Source organism: Carlito syrichta, unplaced genomic scaffold (assembly GCF_000164805.1).
Source record: "Carlito syrichta isolate Samal-C Ts95f unplaced genomic scaffold, Tarsius_syrichta-2.0.1 Scaffold67282, whole genome shotgun sequence".
Classification (NCBI taxonomy): domain Eukaryota; kingdom Metazoa; phylum Chordata; class Mammalia; order Primates; family Tarsiidae; genus Carlito; species Carlito syrichta.
Window position 1 is genome coordinate 134591 of NW_007011378.1, and position 8063 is coordinate 142653.

Below are 8063 nucleotides of genomic sequence, written 5' to 3' on the forward strand. Positions count from 1 at the left end.
CCAGTTTTCCTGGGCTGGTCTCAAACCCACGGGCTCAAGCAATCCACTCCCCTCAGCCTCCCAAAGTGCTGCAATTAGAGACTGAGCCACCGAGCCTGGCCTTTCTTGAAACTTTTTAAGTTACACAGAGGTCAGATCATCAAGAAATCACTAAAAGGCAGGAATTTTGCAGCTCCATTTTAATCTTATGGAACAACCATTATATATGCAGTTTGTCATCAACGAAAGCATCATTATAAGGTGTTTAACTGTAGATCCAAAATTTAATGACTCTGAAAACCAACATTTAAAATTCACTACAATTCCATATATACATATATATATATGTTATATATATATATATATATGTTTTTCCTATTCAACTCATTTGTTATTTAATTCTTGATATTTCACTCTGTTATCATCATCTTGGTTTTAATTATATTTTAATATCTGATAAAGGTAGTGCTCTCTCATTACCATTTTTTTTTTTTTTTTAGAATTGTCCTTGCTCTTTTACCTGTGGCAAATTAGGATTGGGACAAGGTAAAGGTAAAAGGTATAGAACTGAACTATAGGGTAGGTGTGGCATTTGAAAGGTATGGGAATAAGAGTAGTTATAAGGATTATGCAGGTTTTTGTTAACACTTTTACAAGTCTTAAAGAAGAAAAAGACAAGCTAAGGTCATGCAACTATTAACTCCACATTTTTGTGACTCGACACTATTGTGTTTCTCATCTCCTGCAGGTTGTATGATCATTAGACCACGATCTGTCTGTAAGATTACCAGTGTTATAACAAAGAATTCTCAGCCCTTCCAGGTCTCCGATGTTAAAGTCAAGGGCTTTACAGAAAAAGAATGGAATCCTAAGACCCACAGACATTCCTAAACTGATACCATTAGAATATCCAGAACAATAGACTGGACCTCTGCCTTTTATTAGAAGAGAGTAGGATCTCCTTAGCTAAACATCTTGCAGGAAGCATACATGAGACATGTGCTTCAAAGATAATGCTTGTCATCTTTAAGATGTACCTTTTCCATCCCTCATTGCCTTGAAGAGGTCAATATAGTCTCTTCTCCAGGAAGAAATAAAATTAATCCTCATTATTTATGGACTCCATATTTGCAAATTTATCACTCACTAGGATTTATTTGCAACCCTAAAACCAATACAGCACTTTTGTGGTCATTCAAATTCACACACAGAGCTACAAAAAAATTGAGTCACTCATCATGTACATTCCTAGTAAAGTTGAACAAAGTTGTGTTCTGCCTTCCTTGTTTCAGCTCTCATACTGTAAACAGTATGAGAGTTTTCTTCCTGGTCTATTTAGTGCCATGTTTTTCTCATTTTTGTGCCTTTTGCTGGTCTTTTTGCTGTTTAAAACTCCTTCCCAAGCATAGTGCTGAAATGGTGTCTGATGTTTCCAAGCACCAGAAGGCTATAATGCGCCTTTTGGAGAAAGACATGATATGTATTAAGTAAGTTTCATTCAGGTATGTGAGAGAATGCTATTGACTGTGAGTTCAACGTTGATGAAACTACAATATATATTAAGTACAGGGTCTTTAAACCAAAACACACATACAACATGGTTACATATTGATCAGTTAAGAAGAATGTGACCAGCGGCTCACAGAAACCTAACATTGTTATTTACCCTAGGAGTAATGGTTTAGTATTTGTTAACTCAATGACTTTGTAGAATATAACTACTGCAAAAAGTAAGAGTTGATTGTACCTTATACATAAAAAGAAACTCAGGACCTGACCATGAAGTACTTACCAGAGCCAGAAGAACAACTGTGGGAGCAAATTGGTAGTCATGGTGATAGGGGAATATAAGACCAACAGGGGATATCCTCTCATACTTTGTGACTCAACATTCTGGCAAGGATTCCCGGAGTTAGTCCTGCTGTGGTTTAAGATGACATTCTGAAGCTTGGACACGGTGATGCCTACATCAGTGAGATAGGGATACTAGAGATACTTTGGAATAGTATTAAAGAAAGGGTCAGAAGGTTTTGGATGTGGCAATTTTGTCTAGATTTGTAATGTGTGACTGAAGAACCCACCACCTGACTCTATTTCATGGGAGGCTTAAGGACACTTTCTTTACTAAGGCAATGAGGAATTCATGTATTAGGAGCCCAATAGTTCAGGCTTGACAGTAGGAGATATTGCCATGGAACTGACTTTCCTACTTGTTGGTGGAAGTTTGTGATGGCAGAGGCCAGGTGGTAGCACTTAAACATCAGAAATAATGTGGATGTAAGGAACATGTTAACAGAAAGGGTAGAATAGCAATAAGTGTGCTTTGGTCCCTCACAGGGACCCTATGGTAATGGCTAACAGATCACTGTGTTCCGAGTGAGAAATACAGACAGTCAATTGGGTTGTTGCTTGTACTATAGTCAACAACAATTGGCAGTTGATGATTAGCTACTGCAAAGGAAAATAGTAGTCCCTCAACTATTTTATTTTATATTTTATATTTTAGTTCACAAACCCAGAGCCCATTGATGAAAAGGAAGCTACGCCTCCTTGAGGAAATGTACTGCAACACACCACAAGTATATCTGATAAAAATTCCCTTGATCATTCCTTATAGAGTTTCTGGTTATTTATCAAGGCAACTGTGCAATGAGGAAGAGGGAGTGCTCAAATTTTTTGAGGACTCTTAGATACAAGATATGAGTTGATATTGATACCAGGGAACCTGAAGCGACATTCTAGTCCTCTTTAGAATGGAGGGCTTATAAAAATTAGGTAATAAATCGAGTTCTGGTCCAAGTCTATCCTAGAATGTGTTCATTGGGTCTCTGACTTTCCCTATGGTTACTTCTCTATTCCTCAAGTATATATTTGGGATAGATACACTCAATAGCATGCACAATCCTCATACTGGCTCTTTGGTTTGTGGAGTAAAAGCTGTCTTAATAGGAAAGACCAGGAAGAAGCCCTTAAAACTGTCTTGCTCCTTGTATCCCAGCCAAAATATTAAATTAGAGCAAACTGTGTCCCAGGAGGAATTGCAGAGAATAGTACCAGCATCAAAGACTTAAAGGATGTAGGATACAGAGGAAGCAGTTCCCATTATTTCCACATTCAATATTCCTGTTTCACCACGGCAGAAATGAGATGGATTGCAATGAATGCTGTGGACTACTATAAATTTAGCCAGATGGTAGCTCTAATCCCAATCCCAGCTGCTGTAGCTATTGAACTGGTGACTGGGAACTTCATCAACAACAGTAATGGGGAACAAAAACAGCATTTGCCTGGTAAGGACAGCATTACACACACAATGTGTTGGCCCATGTCTTAGTCTGTTTCTGTTGCTATAACAAAATATCCCACACTGGGCAATTTATACATAATAGAAATGTATTTCTCACAGTTCAAGAACCTGGGGAATCCATGACCAAGGTGCTGACAAATTCAGTGTTTGGCGAGGATTGCTCTTTGCTTCCAAAACTGCACCTTGAAATGGAGATGAAAGAGTAAAATGCAAAAGAGGTCCTAGCTAGTCGCCTCCAGGCTTTTTGCAAGGCACTAATCACTTCCTTAAGGTCCCAATTCTTAATACTGTCTCATTAGGGATTAATTTCAACATAAATTTGGGAGGGGACACAAACATTAAACTATAGCAACCTAGAGCTATGTTAATTCTTCTGCTTTGTCAAAATATAGGCTATTGGGGCCTTAACATTTTGAAATACTACAGAATGCCATGCTGTCCACATTGCTACTGGGCTTGATGAGCAGTAAATGTAAAATGTACCCGATGTTCTAGTAAGACATATGCATGCCAAAGGGTGAGAAATAAACCTCATGAAATTAAAGTCTGCCACATCAGTGAAGTTTTTAGGAATCTGATGATGGTCTCACCCTTTTCCGGATCATGATTAGGCCAGCAAGTTCTTTGTCTAATTTACTATTTATCTCATTTTGAAGCTACAGGTCTTGGATTTATTTATATATGCAAAATTTTTTCTAATTTGTTAATTTCTGTTTTTCTAAGTCATCTTTATTAATTCGCTATTTGCTTTCCAACTTTTTATACATACTTGGATAGAAATTGTTATAGGCTGCTAAAGTGTTCTCTAAGTGAATCATACAAACACTCCCTTTTATACAGTATAAAAATATCTTTTAACTCATGCATTAAACAAGACTTTGATAAAGGATTAACATTCTTTATAACATCTGTGAATCAGGTATGTAGAAAATCCTAACCCATTATTAGATTTACATATGTAAATCACAATTTTTTACATATTAATTGGCTGTTCCTGTGTTGATTGCTAATTGTCATTGTTGCTTTTCATCTTACAGATTTGTAAGTGCCTTTTATATTTAAGTGATATTAAATCTTTGACAAATTCATTGCATTTTTTACTGGTTTTCTTTTTTCTTTCATATTCTTTACTTTTTGCCACACTTGCTTTTTAAAATGTTTATTAAAAGAATTTTATGCACATGTGTGCGCACGAACGCATGGACACACACACATATATACATGTATATGTATGTGTATGTGTATACACACACACACACACACACACACACACACACACACATACTCTTTTATTTTATGGTTCCCAGCTTTGAGTTAGACAATTTTCTTCTATTCTGCAATTGTAAAAATATTTACTTATGTTTTCTTTTAGCACTTCTAGGTTTTTATTTATTGCACGTATATCTGTAATACTTTTGGAATTAATTTTGATACAAAGACTTAGGTAAACATGTAGCTTCTCTGTCTTACTGGTTAGCTAATGTGATAATAGATTTCACAGGCCTTGTCAATATAAGTACAAAGCTAATTAATAGTCTAATTAACAAGGATAATATAGCTGGTTTATATTCCTTTGACCGTAAAGTTAAATAGACTTGTTTAGGAAACAAAAAGACCCTTAGCGATCAGTCTTAATCTCAGAAAAACTGGGAAAGCAATTTGCTATAAAATTAAAGAAAACAATTACAGATATTTTGAATTAGCTGATTTATTTTCCATTTTTCCTGTTGAATTTTTTTTCAATTGTATCACATACTTAAATTACATCCTCATTTCCAGGAAGGAAAAAAATAATTACTTTATATATATTGCCAAATTGTTCTCCAAATGTAGCATAAAAATTGAGAGAAAAGTAGCAAGAATACAATTTAAATTTAGAATAACTATATTGTGTCACAAAACACTATAAAAAGTGTAAGCCTCTATGTTGTCCACAAAAAAGTATATACAATTGTTAAGGAGACAGGATTTATCACACTGGAAGAGGAAAAGAGCAACAGGAAGGGTGATATCTATGGAAGGATGTGTATCTAAGAAAGGGTGTTGGATTTTGTGTCTGGGATCAAGGTAGTTTTTGGACTATAGAGAGCAATTAAAGATTTACTGTGTGTTATTAGGATTGTGCTCAGCACCTGCAAATAACATGAAACTAACCAACAGACACTCAAAAGGAGATGATATGTTTCAGACTCAACATTGTTATCAAGACTAGGCTTCTCTTACCTGTCTGATCTCCTATGTGAAAAGGGGGGCTTTTGCCTTTGTAGTCAGGCAGAAAAAATGTGGAAGGATATGCAGGAAGAGGTACCTATGTCAGAAAACTGAAAACTCTCCCATAAACCCTTAGCTTGTATCTCCTTGCCCAAAATTGGATCACGTCTCTTCCCTGAGCTGTAAAGGAACCCGGGAAGCAACATTATTTTTTTAAACAATACAAACACAAACAAAATTGTGCATATGTTGGTAAGGAGGAAAAGAAAAAAATGGACTTTGGGAAGTCAACTGGTGGTGACTCCAGTCTTGAGCTTTCTCAATTTATTGTTCACCTTGTACAAGAATTACTTCTAAACACAAATCAGACATTCTCCTGCCAAATTCTTTAACAGCTCCCTTTCACTCTCAGAACAAAATAAAAACCATTAGGATAGGTTATCAGCCCGCTTTAATCCAGTTATTTTCTCCTTCACCACCTACATCTTTTCCCATTTCCTCATAAAGATCCTTCCATACTGGAGTAGTTGCCTTTCCATAATCCAGCCACACTCACATTTCACTGCCTTTGTATATAGGCTCAAATATTTGTTGCATGTTTGTTCCCAACTATCAAGCCCTCTGACCAACTTCCAGTTCCATTTCAACACTCAGGTACAACAACCCTTTCTCTGGGTTCCTTTCCCAAAGTCAGAGTTAAATACCCTCCCTCTCAGTGTTCCCATAAAAGCCAATGTGTACTTATAGCACTCTGCATTAGAAAAGCACACTGTATTAGAAACAGTTTGCATATCTGCTTCCTCTCCTACAGTGTGAGTTCTATGGCATTATTATCTTTAGTTTACCACAGGGACTGGCAGATGGTACAAGCTCAGAAAATGTTTGCTGAATGAATGAATAAGAAAAGCTCTATCACATGATATTTCTAATAACATTGCCTCAAAATATAGGAAGTAAATATTGGGAAAATTATGAAGAAAAATCAACAAATCTATCATCCTGGAGGAGATTTTTGTATACTCTCTTAGTTCTTGCCAGATTAAATACAAAAAATTAGTAAGTATGCAAAACACTTGAACAATATGATTAAAAAATTTAACTCAATAAGCATATATGAAATACAATAAAATAACTGCAGAACAAACATTGCTTTCATGCAGACTTGTGACATTTACAAAATTTGACCATGTAACTGGTCATAAGGCACATCAAAACAATTCAGAGAATCAAATAATACAGAAAATATACTCTGACAACAATGCAACAATACTAGAAATTAATTATAAAATCTAAGTAGAAAAATCTCTTAAAGGTCTAGGTTTTCATTTAGATATATTATACATTTTGAGTTAACTTTTGTAAATAGTGTGAGATATGGATCAAAGTTCTTTCAAAAAATATGATATACAATTGTTATAGCACAATTTAAAAGATTTTTCTTTCTTCACTAAGAAACTTTTTGCACCTTTGTCAATAATCAATTGAAAAATATATGTATGAGTCTATTTCTGGACTTCCTTTTCTGCTCCATTGATCTATCTATCTATCTATCTATCTATCTGTCTATCTATCTATCTATCTATATCTATCTTTACACTAACAGCACACTCTCTTGGTTAGTGTAGCTTTACCATAAATAGTTAAAGCAGGTAGTGCAAGTGTTCCAGCTTCCATTTTCTTTTGAAACTTGTGTTGGCTATTTTAAATCCTTGGCATTCTTTTTTTTAAGTTTTAAATTCAATGTAACAATTTTATTTTAAAAAAAAATTCTGGGCTGGTTTCGGTGACTCACACCTATAATCCCAGCACTTTGGGAGACCGAGGGGAAAGGATTGCCTGAGCCCAGAGGTTTGAGGTTCGAGATCAGTCTGGACAACATGGTGAGACCTAATATCTACAATAAGTCAAAAAATTAGAAGGGCTTGGTGGTGCAAGCCTGTAGTCCCAGCTACTTGGAAGGCTGAGGCGGAAGGATCACCTAAGCCCAGCAGGTCGAGGCTGTGGTGGCCATGAGCATGCCACTGCACTCCAGCCTGGGTGATGGAGTGAGACTCCAACTCAAAAAAAAAAAAAAAATTCCTGCTGGAATTTTTTCTGGGAATTCATTTTATAGTTGAGTTTTGGGAATTCTTAACAAAACTGAGGCTTCTGATCTATGAGCACAGTTTATGACTCCATTTATTTAGCTATTTTTAAAACTTGTCATCAATGTTTTGGTTTTAAGTTTATTGATCTTTAACTTATTTTGTCAGATTTATTCTTAAGTATTTAAAATATATGATTCTATTGAAGTTTGTATACGTAAAATTTTGGTTTTTAGTTGTTCACTGCTAAGATACAGAAATACAACTAATTTTCAAATAATGATCTGGTATGCTATCTTCTTGCTGAATTCCCATATTAGTTCTATTAGCTTTTTAAAATAAATTCCATTTGATTTCCCACACAATCTTCTGTAAATAAACAAAATATTGCTTCTTCTTTTCCAATCGTATAGCTTTCATTTCTTTTTCTTGCTTGATTTCACAGACTAAAACTACCAGTAAAATGTTGAATAGAAGTCGTT